General features: G+C 39.6%; 1 protein-coding gene and 1 long non-coding RNA gene across 2 annotated transcripts in view; both read left to right on the top strand.

Annotated features, from left to right (window-relative positions):
• Positions 1-19,582, top strand: part of LOC139006820 (maestro heat-like repeat-containing protein family member 1) — a 229,751-nt gene that overhangs the window by 25,011 nt on the left and 185,158 nt on the right. The window lies entirely within an intron of this gene.
• On the top strand, positions 9,091-10,984 carry LOC139005264 (uncharacterized). The gene is made up of 3 exons (XR_011470654.1): positions 9,091-9,197; positions 10,311-10,403; positions 10,850-10,984. It is a non-coding gene; the product is annotated as an uncharacterized lncRNA (long non-coding RNA).

The following is a 19,582-nucleotide window of genomic DNA, read 5'->3' as shown; positions in this document are numbered from 1 at the left end:
CCATTCCACCTTAGGTTCTTTAGATATGAGCTGATTGGTCAGTTACAGTTGGGCATTCTAGGCTTGGTTGCTAAGATACAACTATTACTCAACAGCTGAACAGTAGTCTCAGGAGACATTTCTGTGTCGTCTGACTGCTTTCTCATAGTGCTACTTGCGCATTTGCTGTTGGTGAGAGAATAGAAATAGGCTTAGGCCTAGAGTGGAGGTGAGTTTGAACATGAGAAATAAAGTTGGACAGTGGCTGTGTCAGAACAGGAAAGGGATGGATTCAAGGGGTATTTCCTAAGTACAATTTTCTGTTCTTGAAGGGCTGTGGGTGGTTCGAGAGAGAAGGTAAGACTCAAGCACTGCCTAGACACAGAAATTAAGTTTGAATGGAGAGCAGATACTAAGTTCAATGTGAGATGTACTGAGTTTAAAGAACTGTAACAAATAAGGAATTCTAAAATATAGAGATAAGGGTTTGCAACTCAAACAAGACTGGAGATATATATATATATATATATATATATATATATATATATATATATAGTTATTCTAAAAAACTTTAAACATTCATTCTGATTATATTTTTCTAGCAAAGGTTAAATTTCACTAATTCTCTATATTCATTCTGAACAAGCTAAGGGTCTTCAACCCCTTAATTGCCCTGTAATTCACCTTTCTCATCTTTTCTGTTGTGTTGGCTAGTGTTTTAGTTCTATCAGGACTTAAATTCTCTCAAATTAGGTGATTATTACTACATTTTAACAGTTAATAACTTATTTAAATTTGCCTACTTCTTAGTCAGGGTCCTAATAGAAAACAGATTACATACTCAAATTAGGACAATTCCAGGAGAGTTTAACAAATAAATAAATTAATTAAAGCAGCTTTATCTAATGGGTATGTATGGGTAGAGAAGAAGAAACCCACAAGAGGCAGTTTAATGTGCCAGAGCTTGTAACAACCAGAGTTTTAGCACTGCTAGGCCTGAAGGGATTTGGGAAAGGAGCAGTCGTAGAAACCTGAAAGAAGAGATGTATGTATGGGGTTATCTTGAGAGAAGCAGTGGTCTCAGAGAATTAACATAGTGCATTTCATCAACTTAATGAAATCTTAGTGATATAATAACTCAGGGAAAGTTCCTCATATGTTTCTCATTCAGATATTTTAAGCAATTTATATGCATTTATGGGGGCATCTATGTTACTCCATCTGTCCTCCTCACTCTTTGTTTCTTTTTCCCAAACCAAGGATCATCATGCCAGGAGGAACCATGAGACTATACTCTCTGACACGACCATCCTCCCTTTCTGCAGTATCCTATTGGGGCTATTCATTGGCAAAACTCAATTGCAAGCAAGAGAATAAGGGAACTTACTTGATGTAGTCCATACTGTCCAGCCTCCACGACACTTAGAGTGGAGCAGGGTGTAGGGAAGATTTGGAGAGCCAACAGAAGATATTCAGGGTGCCCTGTGTTTTTACTAATTCCTAGTACATAATTTTTCGCATCCCACTACTCCTTTCCAGGTTTATTTTATTTCTTGGTGAAGAAAATATATTAGAATTTCTTTCAGTGAGGGCTTATGAGTAATACATGTCTTAGTATATCTGAAAATGTATTCATTTTGCCTTCACTCTTGAATGTTATAGCTGAGGATAAGTTTCTAGTTTGATAGATATTTTCCTTCAAAACTTGGAGGCTATTATTGCATTGTCTCATCTACTATTGATCAAGAGAAGTCTGCCATTGATCTGTTATCTCCTCTGTAGTTCATCTTTTTTCTCTGAACTTTTTATGATTCTCTCACTTTCCTTGATCTTTTATCTTATTCCAGTGTATCTAGGTATGAATTTATTGTTATCCTGTGAAAGACTTGGTGTGCTTTTTCAATCTGAGGATTCATATCTTTAATTCTGAAAGATTCTCAGCCATTATTACTATTACCTTCTGCCCATTCACTCTATTTTTTTTGAATTCCCATTAAGCATCTATTGGAGTTTTTCATGCTATCTTTCATATCTCTCAACATTTTTCTTCATCTCTCTCTATGTCTGTACTATGTTCTGAGTCACTTTAGTCTACTTTCCAATTCACGAATTCACTTTCAGCTGTTTCTAGTCTACTATGAAATGTTCCTACTGAGGTGTTTGATTCATCTCGATGTTTTTCTTTTCTGTATCTGTCATGTAAAAATGTAACTGCTGCCCTGGCTGGGTGGCTCAGTTGGTTGGAGCATCATCCTGTACACCAAAAGGTGTGGGTTTGATTCCCATTTAGGGCACATACCTAGGTTGGGGATTCACTCGTAGGTTGGATTTATATACAGGAGGCAACTGATTGATGTTTCTCTCAAACATTGATGTTTCTATCTTTCCCTTCTTCTTTTTCTCTAAATCAATAAACATATTTTCAGAGGAGGATAAAAATTTAAAATATATATTTTTGTTGTTAAGTAAACATTGAAAAACATACATGAGCCAATTATGGAGACCTTAGTGATTTATCACAAAGAAGGAATCAGTGTTACTACCATCTAGGTCAGGGGTCCTCAAACTACGGCCCTCGGGCCACATGCGGCCCACCAAAAACATTTATCCGGCCCGCTGGGTGTTTTTGCCGCCGCTGTGTGCATAGGAATTTGTCCATAGTTTTTTTTAAACTATAGTCCGGCCCTCCAATGGTCTGAGGGACAATGAACTGGCCCCATGTTTAAAAAGTTTGAGGACCCCTGATCTAGGTAAAAAATTGACATCACCAGAACCCTGGAATTCCCTATTGTGATCCTTCCTAGTCACAATTCCCTCCCAGCATAGCCCATGAGAATTTTATAAAAATCACTCCCTTGCCTTTCTTGAAAGTTTTACTACCTAAGTTTACATCCCTAAACACAGTAGTCTATATATGCCTGCTGTGAGCTTTTTATAGATGCAGTAATGAAGTTTGTGTTATTTTGTGTATGGTTTTTTTTCCACTCATTTTACATTTGTTAGATTTATACATATTATTACATAAGATTGTCATTTGTTCATTTTCATTGCTGTAGACGATTCCATCAGATGAATGATATATAGATATATCACAACTTATTTATCTGTTATGATGATGATGAAAATTTGACTCACAGTTTGTGGCTATTATGATAATAGCACTATGAACAGTCATGTGTGTCTGCTGCTGTAAGTGAACATGCATTTTTGGTAGGGGCATTGCTGGGAAAGGATCATAAAGTAGATAATACCAAATTGTTTTCCAGAGTGGCTGTTTTGTTTTACACTCCCACTAGTAGTATAAGAAAATGTCTATTGTTCCACATCCTTGCCACATTTTTCATTGTAAACCTTTTAAATTTCAGCCATTCTGGTGAGTGTGTAGGATACATTTTTGTGGCTCTCATTTCCACTTCCCTAATCCCTAGTGAGGTTGAGCCACACTTTTTAAGTGTTTATGGACCATTAGTATATCCTCTTTTATGAATTCCTCACAAGCCTCTTATCCAATTTTTCTATTTGTCTTTTTCCTTGATATGCAGGAAAGTGTTATATATTTTGGATGTGAACCCTTTGTTGATTTTATGGTGATATTGCCCTTTTTTCATGCTGTAGTTTACCAGTTTTTACTCACCTGTTGATGTCTTTTGATGACTAGTGGATTTTAATTTCTCTCCCAACTTTTGATTTGAGAAAATGCCAAACCTATAGAGAAGTTGAAAGAACAGTACAATGAGCACCTATTATTCTTCAACTTACATTCACCAAATTGCTAAAGTATTTTGCCATATTGGTGTTCTCTGTTTCTCTTCCAGTCTCTCTCTCTCTCTCTCTCTCTCTCTCTCTCTCTCTCTCTCTCTCTCACACACACACACACACACACACACATACACAGGTCTGAATCATTTTGGAGTAAACTCAGATTTATATTATGATACTATTAGTATTCTGGCATGCATCCCCTTTGAAAAAAGCAAATTCTAATAAAATTATTATACTCCAGGAACTTACTGATACAATAACATTGTCATTATAATATAGCCTATGGTCAAATTTCACAATTCTCCTCAAAATTTTCTTTATAGCTGTGTTTCCCCCACATAAGTTCCAACAAAGATCATGGATTGCATTCCCCTTTTAGCAAAACATTCCACCAATAATTTGTGTCTTTAGTTGCCTTGTAGACTGTCCCACAATCTGGATTTCAGTGATTCTTTCCTCATTAGAGATTCAGGTTAAATTTATTGAGCCAAAATGCTACATGGGTGATGTCATATATTTTCTTTTGCATCATCAGAAGGCACATGATATCAGCTACTTCCATTATTGGTGATGCCTAGTTTGATCACTTCATGAAGGTGGTTTCCATCAGGTCTTCCCATTGTAAAGTACCATTTGTCCTTTTGCAGTTTGTTAGTAATATGAGTGGTGATACCTTGAGGCCATGTGTATCTCTTGTTTCATTGATGCTTCTTCTCTGCATCAACTATTTCATCTGTAGTTGCAATTCTGTCATTTCTTCTATATTTACTAGCCGGCATAGTTTGGAGTGGAATCCCCTCTTCCAGCCATCGTGCATTTTTTGTTCCAATTTGGACTCCTGGGTTGGTATTTCTTTTAATATATTTTATTGATTTTTTACAGAGAGGGACGGAGAGGGATAGAGCGTTAGAAATACCAATGAGAGAGAAAAACATCAATCAGCTGCCTCCTGCATAACCCCTACTGGGGATGTGCCTGCAAACAAGATACATGTCCTTGACCGGAATCGAAAGCTCTATCCACTGAGCCAAACCGGTTAGGGCCATGAGTTGGTATTTTATTCAGTGGGCTTTAATCTATTCCCATCATTATTTGTTTTGATGTTCAAATTGTTTCTCATTTCGCCAATGGGAGAACCCTTTAATCGGAAACTTCTGTCCTTTTAATGTATACCCATTAGTTTTTGAGCACTTCCTTAGTTCTGGTATAAAAAGATACTCAGATTGCACTTTTCCTACTCCCAACCAGTAGTCAGCTACTTCTCCAAGGAGTCCGTTCTTTTTAAAGAGTGTTGTATGAATGGTATGTGGAAAGTAGCATTTGGGTAGTAGATGTGCTTTTCCTACTGGAGTGTCATTGCTTCTAGGCTTTTTCAGTGAACAGAGATAACTATGAGTGATGAATTTTTATTCACACTTCCAATTAAAATTGGAACATCGTAAGGCTCCCATTACACATTTACATCTCGCATTTTCCATGGCAAGAATCCTGTTTCCTGAGAAGCATCACTACATTTAGCACAATATGCACAATAGTTGCAGCATTCCCACCATAATAACACTACCAATAACAAACTCATTAAGTTGGTTTCAGGGCTTCTTTGCAGGTATTTTTATCCTTAGAATATATCACAGTAAGGATGTACAGTTAGAGCAGTGTTTTTAAAGTTACTTGAATTATTTTTTTCTGCATTGCTATATAATCAGTTTTGTATGCAGTTAGATTCATTTATTTCTGTTGTATTGATTTTTTGGTCCAACTGGATTTAGTTTATTTTTGAATATGTACAGCATTTACATGGTTTAAAAGTCAAAACTTTATGGAAAGGTAAAGCCAGAGGAGTTTTAATCCCATCCTTAGCCCTTCCATTCTCTTTTTACACACCCAAATAGTAATCATTTTCATTAATTTCTGGGTTATATTTCTCTGTGGTCCTCTCCCCTCCTATTAAATAAAACTATTCACATTAATAAGAATATATATGTGCACACAAATGTACACTTATCCTTATTTTATTTATTACTCTAAAGGTAGCATAATTACACATTGTTTCATAGAGATCTTACTTACACTTTGGTTGCATAATACCCCACTGGGGAATATGCCATAGTATATTCATCCAGTCTCCAATTCCTAGTCATTTAAGTTGTTTTCAATATTTTGCTGTTACAAATATGAAACGATATGTGGACAAAGTTACTCATTATAGTGACATAATATAGTTTCATATTAATGGAGGGGGATTTTTCAGGGTAAATTCTGGAAGTGAGAGTTTGCTGAGGGAAGAGTGAATAAAATGTGATGTTAGATGTTATGATACTTCACTCCAGGGGGTCGTGCTGGTGTGCGTTCTCACCAGACCTGTGTGGCAGAGCTTGTTTTCCCAGCATTGCATGCTTTAAAAATTGTGTCAATCTGATATGAGAAGAAATGGAACCTTGGTGTGGTTTCAGTTTTTCTTTTTTATAGAACTTGTAATTAATTCTTTCCCCTGCTCCCATTGATTTTCAGAGAGAATGGAAGGGAGGGAGGGGAGAGAGAGAGAGAGAGAGAGAGAGAGGAGAGAGAGAGAGAGAGAGAGAGAGAGAGAGAGAGAGAGAGAGAGAGAGAGAAAGAGAAATAAAGAAAGAAGGAAGGAAAGAAGAAAGAAAGAAAGAAAGAAAGAAAGAAAGAAAGAAAGAAAGAAAGAGAAAGAAAGAAAGGGAGGAAAGAAGGAAAGAAAGAAAAGAAAGAAAGAAAGAAGAAAGAAAGGAAGAAAGAGAAAAACGTTGTTGTGAGAGAGACACATAGATGGTAGCCTCCCACACGTGCCCTGACCAGGACCAGGGAAGAACCTGCAACTGAGGTATCTGGCCTTGACTGGAAATCGAAGATGAGATACTTTGGTTTGAGGGCCAATGCTCAAATTGGCCAGGGAGATTATAATTCTTTAAATAGATTTGTATTGATCTGCAGGCCGATGCTCTTTCCACTGAGCCAAACCAGCCAGGTGTGACTCAAGTATTGAGAGTTGACCCAGGAATCAAGAAGTCACTGGTTCAATTCCCAGTCAGGGTACATGCCTGGGTTTTGTGCTCAATTCCAAGTAGGGGGTGTGCAGGAGGCAACCGATGAATAATTCTCTTTTTTTTAAAAAATTTTTTTATTGCTTTTTTACAGGGAGGAAGGCAGAGGGTTCCTGCCTTTTACAGAGAGAGTTAGAAACATCAATGAGAGAGAAACATCGATCAGGTGCTCCTGCACACTCCCTACAGGGTATGTGCCACAACCAAGGTACATGCCACGGACAGGAGTCTAACCTGGGACCCTTCAGTCCGCAGGCCGATGCTCTATCCACTCAGCCAAACCACTTAGGGCTGAATGATTCTCTCTTATCATTGATGTTTCTAGCTCTCTCTCCCTCTCCCTTCATCTCTGAACTCAATAAAATATATATATTTACATTTAAAAAAAGATGTGATCCAAAGGGCAGGCTGAGATCCTAGAAGTTGATACCTAATAACACATATACAATCTCTTAGGATTCTCATATTGATTTTCATTATACTAAGTTTTCATATGAAGAATAGAGTCTCCAGGATTTAATGAATTGCCAAAGGATATATTGCTAGTGAAGGGCAAAGTCATAATCAGCAACCAAACTGGTCTCTTGTGGTTTTTCATTATTTTTTGCATGGTTTCATCATACTATGTTACCCACTTTTGAAGAAAAACCATACCCAATTCCAGCAAGAGAGAAACAGTTCCCCTCTACTAACCCTCTTTCTTCCTTACAGAGATATTTAGAGCTATGGCAGTTTCCTCAGAGAATTCTAAAGGGGAGTTAAGCCAGTATATCTCAAAAGAAGACATCGAGAAATTTATGATGGCACTCCAAGTTGGAGGTCAGGTGAGGACATCTCAGACATCTTCCTGGCACTGGCTCCAGGGTGGAACCACCTCCATAAAGGTAGCTGGTTGGGTGCATACCCATTCTGTCAGGAGAGGGGCAAGTATTTCCAGTCAGCAGAGCACTACTCGGCTCAGTCCCTTCACAGCTCCAGGTCAGGTTCCCATGTCCCTAGGTTAACTCATAAACTTCCCCACCTATTTCCCCCCAAACCTGGGTCCAGCTTTAATCTTCTTTCTAGACTCAGTCCTCCTCTTCCTTTCTCTACCATGGATCATTATTCTCTTTCTTTCTTTTAACCCTCCATCCTTCAACCTTCCTTCCTTTCTTGAATCCCTTCTCTCCTCTAGATGTCAGAAGATGATATCATAAAAACCCTCAAATTACTGGAAGTCAAAATTCTAAATACTAAGATGCCTAATACATTCTGCCGGAAAATTACAGGTGTCCTTATCAACTACCTGAGGAGAATGGTGAGGAGTTCATGCCTTTGGGTTGGGGGCTTGGGGAAAGAAAGGATTCCAGATCTCAAGCCAGGAGTTCCTTTCTGGTGGGTGATGACATTTTGTAATTAAGTAGTATTTGTGAGATGAGTACCTCAAGTTTCTAGACAATTTCCTAGAGCCTATGTCTTATACCCTGAACATGTCTCAAGAACTGTGACCTAAAAGGTAAAGTAATGAAGTAAGGAGGTAGGGTGAAAGAAGTGAGATGGAAAGGGGGAAAGGATTTAGGCTCTGGGCCTCAAAATCTAAGCTGTCCTAATCCTCCTCCTGGGATATCTTAGGCAGTCACACCTTTGCTGTTGCAACTCAGCTAATCACCTCAATTTATTTACTAACTTATTTAAATCCACCCACTTGCCTGCTAGCCCAACTTTGGACTGAACATTCATGACCACTACCTATTCATCTATCCAGATACTTTTATACTTAATTTTCCTGGTACTGGGTAAATCTGGTTTCTGATTTTCTTGGTTAACTGTCTACATACAAGGTGTCTTCCAGTTTACCTGCCTTCTTTGGCACACCTGTTTACTGATCAAGACCTGACCCTTCACGAAATTTTCAAAGTTACCTCCATAATCTACCCACCTCTGTGATGACAGTTCACTTGTTGCTTCAGGGAAAGCTCTGTGCTCTGGAAATGCCAAGCCCCATTCCCACCCCAACACAAGCCCAGAGACTTTGCAGAGTTTTTCATTTCCTGCCCTCTTGCACACTCTAGGAAGCTCTTGCCCTCTATCATGGGGAAGGTATATGTTGAATGGGGTTGTAGGATGAGATAGGATAGCTACCACATTCTAGATTGAGGAGAACCACTTACTGAGCAAAGCCAATTCTCAGAAGCTGAGGGACTCATCTTGGAGATTAGCCTTGGAACAGTGAGTCTTTCTTTTTCCAGGAGACAAAGGGAGAACTGGAGAAGGCATTTACTGCGGTCCTAGGGGCTCTGGGGTCACATTTTCCAGAAGTGATCATTGTCAAGCTATGGGGCAGACCAAATACACACTGTCTGCCCCCAAGGAGCCTCATGGTTGCAGTGGGGAAGATCATCCTTTCCCAAGGTATTGGTCCCCGGAATGGAAGAGTTCGTCTGAGAAAGGAACAGGGCAAAAGGCCTTGGGGGTGCTGTATGGAATTTGGAGTATAGCTTTATTCTCCTGACTCCTTTCGCTGTACTAGTATATCTCCAGTTAGTTTACTCATGGGTGTGTGTGTACTGATGAGGGGGGCAAACTAGCATCCCTGTGGGACCAATGGGAACTCAGGAGGGAGTTCCTGGAGACTAGCAGTGGCACAGGAGAGCATATTAAAAAGCACAGGAAACTGTGGGGCTGGAGGTAAGACTAGGAGAACTGGAGGGAAGGCTGAATAGAAAGCCCCCATTCAACAGAGGTGGGGACGGCCAAAAGAGAAGTGAGGAGTGCTTTGCTTAGGAGAACCTGAGGTTTTGAATTTGATTAGAGGTTTGGAAGATAATAGTGTAGTAGGATGAGGCAGAGAATCACCATACAATCTCCATCCTGGTGGCTGTTGGTGACAGCATTAGTTCCCTTACCCATTGTATTCCCCTCCCTCAATCAAAAAGTGTTGGGGAAAACAATCAAGTCATCAGGCAAATGTCAGATCCTGCCCTTCCTTTGCCACTTGGAGTTTGGGCCAGAGAGATGTTGGGGGAAGTCAGCTGGCCTTCTGGGAATTAGGTTCAAAATGACAAGGCTTATGGGTTGGGCTGCATAGCAAACTCAGAGGACACAGCACAGAAGCTGGAAATGTGTCTCTTGATCTAACCAGGGCAAATGTTCTCACTATAGAAGAGTGAGAGAGCCTCAGGCAGCACAGCTCTTTGCTCCATAAGGGTCCTTGGAAGGGAGTGTGCATGTGTAGGGTGTGGCAGTACCTTGCATCTGCATGCTGTGCTAGCATCCATTATGGAGCTTAATTTTCCCAACAGCCCTGTGAGGTGGGCACATTAGGAACTGTAGTCCTATTTAACAGCTGAGGACACGGAAACTAGCATAAATTAAGTATCTTACTCTGGGTTACCCAGACTCTTTGGAGGCAGAGCTAGGATCAGAACCCAAACCTACTGGTCTCTAACCATAAGATTTTGTACACTAAGGCGGGAGGCTCCTTTCCTTGGGATAGGGATGTTTTTCTTTTACTCTCCCTCCCAGATACAGTTTCCTACATTGGTTCTATATGGAGATATATCCAGCCTCTTCTCAAGTTGGCCCAAGAGGAGAATGACATGTTGGCAATATGTCATGGTAAGGGTCAGGAGGGTCTGGTGAAGGGCTTACATGGAATCAGGGAGGGAGGAAAGAAGGCCAGGAAGAGACTGGGTCTCTCTGAAGTTGGACCCCATAAGTCTGTGGGAGGGGCAGATGATGGCTGAGAGCTGGCCACGTATGAGTAGATGCTCTTCTCCATCTGACCTTTCTTGGCCTGGTTTGGGGCAAGGAGCAAGCTTGATAGGGAGGCTGTAGGTGTTTACAGCCTTTCTCTTTCACTTCCCCTGCCTATCCTGGAACTAGGTGTGGTCAGAAAGGAACGATAGTTGGGGAGGTGGTGGGCAGGTGGGTCTTTCCCATAACAGGACCCCCGAAGCCCTTTTTGGGTTGGGGAGGAGAGGACTATACTTATAGGTGTGTATGCTTTACTTTGTTGGATGGGAAAGGTGATTGGCAGCTCTAACTCCCTTCCTTCCATACAGTATTCTATGGATTGGTCGTCAGTGCCCATAAACACCTGGATTCCTGGGATGATAAGGTGATGGACTTTAGTCAAAGGGAAATGTCCATGAAGGCCTACATCACCTTCCGCGTCTTCCTCAACCGATGGACTTTGAAGAGCAAGGACAAGGTGGGAGTGGCATATAACAAGGGTTGGGTGGATGGGCTGAAGGAGTAAGGCTTGAGCCAAAGGTGGGCTCAAGTTTGTCCACTTGCTGGTAGAAGGCTGACTCAGGAGGGTCTTCTGGGAGCGCAGGTGTTCCTCCTCAGGCTCCTCTTACCATGCTCCAGAAAAACAGAGTAAAAAAACACTGCACTGTCCAATCACTTATTTGTTAAGTGTGCAATTTTCATATTGATTAGTCTCATTTGCCAGGCATGATGCTAGGCCCTGGTCATACAAAGATGAATAAAGCACAACCCCTGAGGGTTTGTCTTCCTCATCCTATTGCTGATGCAAGTTTGTATATCTCCGTAGGCACAGGTGACAGAGCAGGTTCTGCAGATAATGGGCCACCTTTTCTTCCTTATGCCACAATCCAAACTCAAGGATCAAGTGAACCGGTTAACACAATGGTTAATGATTTTGATATCTACGAAAGTGACACCTTTCTACATTTCCCAGGTGATTGGGTTGTGCGTGAGAGGGAAATTTGACTCGTTCATGTATTTCATATTTATTGAGTAGTTAATGCTGGAGTGGGCAAAGCTTGGCCCATAGGTCAAATCCATTCTGAAGCTTATTTTTGTAAGGAATGTTTTACTGTAACTCAGCCATGTCCATTTGTTGAATTCACCTCATGCTTTGAAACTCTCTGACTTCCCTGTCTCTGACCTTTAGATTCAGCTTTAAAGGGCCTATGAGATTAGATCAAGCCTACCTGGAATACCTCCCTATGTTAAAGGCAACCGTTGTGGGACCTTACTTATAAAGGGTGTCCCTAAATTCACGCAAGAAGTAATTTTGATAGAAAACACAGGTTTACAATTAAAAATTGTAATCTTTTTATGATTCATGAAGTATACAGTATAGGGTTATGTATGGAATAGCATATTGGGTAAATGGCTTCTCGAAATGTCCAATTCTTGACCACAGTGCCGAATTGATGTCCCTGGACTCTCAGCTACACTCTCACGAACTGCTTTGATGTTTTTGTGTTGAACGACTTGTTGAAGGACGGCCAGAGTGTTTAAGATCACTGATTGATCCAGTCTGTCTAAATTTTTTAATTAATCTCTTCAGTGTTGATGAAGTTCAGTCACTATTCCGACCATATTTTGCACGAAAATCGCAAACTGTAGCTGCCAAACCTTCATTATTTTAAAAATATTGCTCAACAATGAAAACATGTTGATCTTTCATGTAGCCCTCCATTTTTAATAACCCTGAACTGTCAGCTGTCACGCTTCTTTTTCATTGGCAACACTTGACGGCACCCATGGCATAAAATTCAAATCTTGAGTGAAATTTGGGACACCCTTTATCTGCGAAATCCTTTCACATTAACATCCAGCTTAGTGCTTGATTGAAAAACCAGGAGAAGGTGTGTGTACACCAGGGACCTGGGATTTTAAGGGCCATTTCAGAATTATGCCTGTGATAGAAATGTTATACACATATTAGGTATTTTTATGAACAGAGATTCAAGAACCAGAACACAAATTTTCTGATTGTTGTTTCAGTTTTCCTTCTAATTCAGTGGCATTTCTCAAACCGAGTTCCCCCAACTTCTAATGAGTATTCCACAAAAAGAAGGCGTGTTATTTAGTAAACTGGGTGAGAAATGTTGAGTTTGAAATTAAACAAATTTCTTACCTGTAGGACTTCTCTGAGTCTTCAATATGTGGGTTAGTCTGGTCCTCTAAGAAGCAGATACCAACCTGGACTTGAGGTGCAAGAGAGTTATTGGAGGAACACCTGTGAGGAGAAAACAGGGAAGGAGCCAGAGGAGGCTGGGAGAGCCATCAGACTGAGTAGTAGTTCTGTCCATTGATAAGGAGAAGGGGAAGGAGGGGAGAAGGGGGAGAAGGGAAGAAGAAAGGAAAGTTTTACATTAGAGTGTAGTTCTAAGAAAGTTCAATGCCGACAGGGAGTCAATGCCAACAGAGTCATCAAGCCAATGTCCTACATCTTGCATATGTAGGCCTGCTTTAGTGGACCTGCCATACTCAGTCATTGGCTGGAAGAAACCTTTGGGAATCTAGCCTAACTTTTAAACAGTGACGGATTTTATTTTATTTAAAATATATTTTATTGATTTTTTACAGAGAGGAAGAGAGAGGGATAGAGGGATTGTTAGAAACATCGATGAGAGAGAAACATCGATCAGCTGCCTCCTGCACATCTCCTACTGGGGATGTGCCCGCAACCCAGGTACATGCCCTTGACCGGAATCGAACCTGGAACCCTTGAGTCCGCAGGCCGACGCTCTATCCACTGAGCCAAACCGGTTTCGGCAACAGTGACGGATTTTAAAGTAAAGAAGTTGGAGATGTTGGTCAATTATGCCCTCCAGAATAGGCATCTGAGAGGCACATTTTTCATGGTTGCTCAACATGTTAGTATGCACTTGTAAATTTCCAAGAGGAGATTTTTTTTCTTTTTTGTGCAACCCCCATTAGCATCAAGTTTTCAGGGATCACCATTTGTGGTCTACCATTGCACTACCACCTCACATGCACTTTCCTTGGTGTATGAAGATTTGACCTTCCTCATGTATGTGCTCTGAGCTTTCTCCTTTGGTGGAGCAGCCAGTCGCTTATTTACTAGTACTTACCCTCCTGTCATGTGTCTGCATGTTGCCTAAGGTAAGGTCTATGAACCTGGAACAGAGGTTTGCTCTGTGTAGTCAATTAGCCAGTTAGAGGATGAAATTTGTAACCTACCCGCTAGTCTGCAGATTGTGCAGGTAGAGATTGTACCCTACATTTTGCGGACAGTGGAAATGTTTTGGCTACTTCCTCCTTCTTGCTCCACCTCTATCACTCCACGGGATAGTGATTAAGAATTGAGATATTTGTCCATCTGTAGTACAATTTGTTTGGAAATTAACTAGCACTAGCCAGCTCTACTTAGGGAGGCTGGCCCAATTTGGGGGTCCATCAGACAAACCAAAGGGGAAGAAATGTTAAATATTTAAAATCCAGTGGAGGGATTTCTGCTCTGACAGAGATGGAGTGACCGAGGCCAGAATTACTCTCTTCTCTGAAATAACTAAAACACTACGCAAAATATATGAAATAATGGTTCTCAAACTATTGAACTGCAGGCAACAAAGAACAGTGTCCCTGAGAGACAGTGGAGATATAGAATAAGCTCTATTACTGCCCCTATTTACTTTCTTGAGAGAATTTCCAGTCAGTGGCAGAGGAAAAGAAACCCCAGGAAGAGTTGACGGACTTTCTGAGTTGAGAAGATAGCACTGAGAGACCAGGGAGACCAGCATAGCTAGAGTTTACAGGGTGGAGTACTAAATAGTCCATGTGTCTGAGGAAATGGTTCCAGGTGAGGAAAACCCCCAAACCTGAAAGAACAGTAGGCAGAACTCACACAGGGCCAATTATTATACCTGTTCCCACCAACCAGCCTTAAAACCTTATAATTCATAGGACGTTAGGTAGATGTGTGGGTTGGGGACCAAAATTAACAGTAGGCTGAATGCTTTTCTGTTCCTGTCCAACTAATTTTAAAAGCAAGACCCAAAGGATCAAATTATTTTCAAGTAACTTTAACTGTGTTCCAGGGAAAACTCAAGAATATTTATAGGAATACTAAAATGTCCAATACCCAATAAGTAAGTTTACAATGAGTCACATTAATTTTTTAAAAAATAACCAGGCATGCTTAGAAGCAGGACAATATGACCTATCATAAGGAGAAAAATAAATAAAAAACTGACCCAGGACTCACACAAATGTTAGAAGTAGCACACAAGGACATTTAAACAGATATTTTAACTGGTTCTGTTGGATTGAAAACTAGTAGAAAGATTAAGTAAATAAGTAAAAACCAGGAAAAATATATTTTAAAAGGACCCAAATTGAACTTCTAGAGTTAAAGACTAGAATATCTGTGATGAAAAACACTGGATAGTATTAATGACAGATTAGACATTGCAAAAGACAATACTGGTTAATTGAAGACTACAATTGAAATTACACAAAATGAAACATAAAAAATGAAAAAATAAATAAAGAAGAAAGCATCAGCCTGGCCAGAGTGGCTCAGTGGTTGAGCATCAACCTATGAGGCAGGAGGTCATGGTTTGATTCCGGGTCAGAGCATATGAGCAGGTTGCAGGCTTGAACCCCAGTGGGGGGCATGCAGGAGCCAGGCAATCAATGATTCTCTCTCATGGTTGATGTTTCTATCTCTCCCTCTCCTTTTCTTTCTAAAATCAATAAAGCAATAAATTAGGAAAAAAAGCATCAGTGAGGCATGCAACAACTTTAAGCAGCTTAATTTATGTGCAATATGAGTCCCCTCATAAGGGAAGAGACAGAAAATGTATTTGAAGAAATAGTGGTTGAACAATTCCCAAATCTGAAGAATAGATTAAACCTGCAGATCTAACACAGTCAATGAACCCAACACAAGAAATAAAAAAAGTACTCTAAATCATGTCACAATCAAATTTCTCAAAACCAGTGGAAAAGAAAAAATGATTTTTTAAAATTAAATTTATTGGAGTGACATTAGTTAGCATGAACATAGAGGTTTCAGGTGTGGGTTTCTGTATTATAAGATCTGTATATTGCTCCATGTGTTCACTACCCAGTCAGATCTTCTCATGTCACCATATATTAGATCCCTCTTCTCTCCCCACCCCTTTTGATCCAGGTTGAATTTATTTCTGTACGTGGGACCAAACTGTAACCCACTTTCATTCATTTACATGTGGCTTTCCAGTTTTCCCAGCACCATTTATTGAAGAGACTCTCTTTATTGTGTGTTTCTGGCTCCTTTGTCGAAAATTATCTGTCCATATACATGTGGTTTTATAGCCTGGCTCTCTATTCTGTCCCATTGATCTGTGTGTCTGTTTCCATGTCTGTACCATGCAGTTCTGATGATCATAGCTCTGTAGTATAATTTGAAGTCAGGTAGCGTGATACCTCCAACTTCATTCTTTTTTCTCAGTATTGCCTTGGCTGTTTGGGGTCTTTTGTGGTTCCATACAAATCTGATGATTTCTCATTCTATTTCTTTAAAAAATGACATTGGAATCTGTATATTGCTTTGCGTAATATGGCCATTTTAACTATTTTGATTCTTCCCACCAATGAACATGAAATATTTTTCCCATTTGTTGTGTCTTTTTCAATCTCTTTTAATATTTCTTTATAATTTTCAGTAGCTAGGTCTTCCACATTCTTTGTGAAGTTTCTTCCTAGATACTTTATTCTTTTGATTGCAATTGCAAAAGGAATTATTTTTTTCATTTCTTCTTCTGAAGTTTTGTTGTTAGTATTCAGAAAGGCAATGGATTTTTTTTTCTTGGTGCGTGGGGGGAGGCTCCACCAATTGTGCCACACCCTCCAGGCAGTTTATAAATGACATATTGTACATTCTTTTTTTAAAGTGTTATTAAGTCCTCAGAACCTGTTGAGTATTTTGCACTTATGGCATGTCTCAACTCAAACTGGCTGTTTTCAGTACTCAGTGACCACACATGGGTAGTGGCTGCCTGATTGGCTGGTGCACTTGGCCATCCCCATGTCATTGGCTGTGAGGCAATGGATTTTTGCACATGGATTTTTGTATCCTGCAACTTTACAGTATTCGTTTATTGTTTCTGATAGTTTTGTTTTTTTGGTGGAGTGTTTAGTGTTTTCTGTATACACTAGAAAAATGTCATCTACAAAAAGTGATAGTTTTATTTCTTCCTTCCCTATTTGGATGTCTTTTATTTCTTTCTCTTGCCTTTTTGCTCTGGTTAGGATTTCTAGCACTATGTTGAATAAGAGTGGTGAGAGTGGACATCTTTGCTTTGTCCTGTTCTTAGAGGAAAAGTTTCAGTTTTTCACCATTGAGTACAATATTAGCTGAGGATTTATCATAGATGGCCTTTATTATGTTGAGGTACTTTGCTTCTATTCCTATTTTATTGAGTGTTTTAATCCTACATGGATGTTGTATCTTATCCAATGCTTTTTCTGCATCTACTGATAAGATCATAGGATTTTTATCTTTTCTTTTGATGATGTGGTGTATTACATTGATTGATTTGTGTATGTTGAACCATCCTTGTGACTCTGGAATGAACCCCACTTGACCGTGATGTATTATTTTTTTTGGGTATACTGTAGTATTTGATTTGCTAGTATTTTGTTTAGGACTTTTCATCAGAGATATTGAACACAATATCTCTGTGTTCACCAGAGATATTGGTCTGTAATGTTCTTTCTTGGTGTTATTTTTGCCAGGTTTTGGTATCAGGGTTATATTAGCGTCATAGAATGTGTTAGGAAGTATTGCCTCTTCTTCAATTTTTTGGAAGAATTTGAGAAGGATAGGTTTTGAAAAAGAGAAAATCTTAAGTAGACAAAACGATATTTCATATGGAGGAATAATGATAACAATAATAGATTTCTCAATGGAGACAATGGAACTGAGAAGATCTATAATAAAAGGGTAATATGCTAATTAGACTGGACATCCTTCTGGACAAAGGCAGGGCCAGAAGGAAGCCAGCTCGCATCTGGGATGCCTACAGGTGGCCGGGGGGAAGCCAGCCTGGCCTGTAGAAAAACACTGTCAACAATAAAAAGGAATGAAGTCTTAACATCTGCAACAACATGGATGGGTCTAGAGCAGTGATGGCGAACCTATGACACGCGTGTCAGAGGTCACACGCGAACTCATTTTTTTGGTTGATTTTTCTTTGCTAAGTGGCATTTAAATATATAAAATAAATATCAAAAATATAAATCTTTGTTTTACTATGGTTGCAAAAATAAAAAAATTTCTATATGAGACGCGGTACCAAAGTTAAGTTAGGGCTTTTCACAATGCTGACACTCCGAGCTGAAAAGGTTCGCCATCACTGGACTAGAGGGTGTTCTGCTGAGTGAAATAAGTCAGTCAGAGGAAGACAAATGCCATATGATTTCACTTATTTGTGGAATCTAAGAAACAAAATAAACAACCAGAATTGAAACAGACTCATAGATACAGAGAACATTTTGATGATTGCTAGATAGGAGGCAGGTGAGGGATGGGTGAAAAAGATGAAGGGATGAAGAAGCACAAATTGGCAGTTACAGAATAGACATGGGATGTAAAGTACAGTATAGGGAACATAGTCAGTAATACTGTGACAACCCTGAAGGGTGTCAGATGGCTACAGATTTATCGAGGTGACCGCTTTGTAAGTTAGTTAATGTCTGGTCACTGGGTTGTGAACTGTAAATGAAAAATAAAACATGATTTTATTTATTTATTTTAAAAAGATTTAAAATAATTTTTTAAAAAATAAATAGGAAGGGAGAGGGAGAAAGAGAAACATCAATGGAAGCAAAGCATTGATCCTTCGATTTGCTGCCTCCTGCAACCCCCCATCAGGGAACAAGACTGAAACCTGGGTATGTGCCTGACCGGGATCAAACCTGCAACCTTTCAGTGCCTGGGACAATGCCACATTGGCCAGGGCGAAAAACAAAACATGATTTTTAAAACCTGGATTAATAAATTGGACTTCATCAAAGTGAATACTTTATTTTTAAATTTTATTTTAATTGAATTTTTTCCCATTTTTATTGAATGTATGGGGATGACATTGGTTAACAAAATTATACAGGTTTCAGGTGCACAATTTTACAACACATCACCTGTACACTGTATTGTGTGTTCGCCATCCCAAGTCAAGTCTCCATCCATCACCATTTATCATCTCTATTCCCTCCTCAACTTCTCTGTCCCCCATACCCACACTGCTGTCCCCGACCATGAGGTTTTTTTTTCTCCTTTTAAAATTTTTTGCTCAATTTCTCCACACCCTTCTCTCTCTCCACCCTCCGAAAGTGAGTAATTTCTGTTCTTTGAAAGTTGTTAAGAGAATGAAAAAACAAGTCTCAGACTGGAAGAAAATATTTGCAAATCATACATATATATATGTATCCAGAAAATATAAAGAACTCTCAAAATGCAATTTAAAAAATTAAAAACTGCCCAGGCCAGTGTGGCTCAGTTGGTTGGAGCGCTGTCCTGTCCACCAAAAGGTTGTGGCTTTGATTCCCATTCAGGGTACATATCCAGGTTTTGGTTTGATCCTAGGTTCAGACAGAGCACATGTGGAAGGCAACTGATTGATATTTCTATCTCACATTGATGTTTCTCTCTCTCTCTCTCTCTCTCTTTCTCTCTTTCTCTCTCTTTCTCTCTTCCTCCTCTTCTCTCTCCCTTTCCCCCTCCCACCCACCATCCTCTCTAAAATAAAGTTAAAAATATTTTTAAAATTGGCACAAAAATTGAATAGATATGGGGATAGCAAATTAGCACAGCAAAAGTTGCTAAACATCATTTAGGAAATTAAAAATTACAATGAGATGCCACTGTACATCTGATAGAATGTAAATTTGCACAACCATTTAGGAAAACAGTTTGGCAGTTTTTTAAAAAGTAAGTGAGAGATTTATAATGACAGAGAGCAGATCAGTGGTTGTATGGGGAAGAGAACGGTGTTGGGAGGGCAGGGCAAGAGGAGTTACAAAGT

This window comes from Myotis yumanensis, unplaced genomic scaffold (assembly GCF_028538775.1).
Source record: "Myotis yumanensis isolate MYYU_CA2020_CCGP unplaced genomic scaffold, mMyoYum1.0.hap1 SCAF_3, whole genome shotgun sequence".
Classification (NCBI taxonomy): Eukaryota; Metazoa; Chordata; class Mammalia; order Chiroptera; family Vespertilionidae; genus Myotis; species Myotis yumanensis.
The sequence above is the reverse complement of the archived record's forward strand: the minus strand, read 5'-3'. Positions and strand labels throughout refer to the sequence as shown.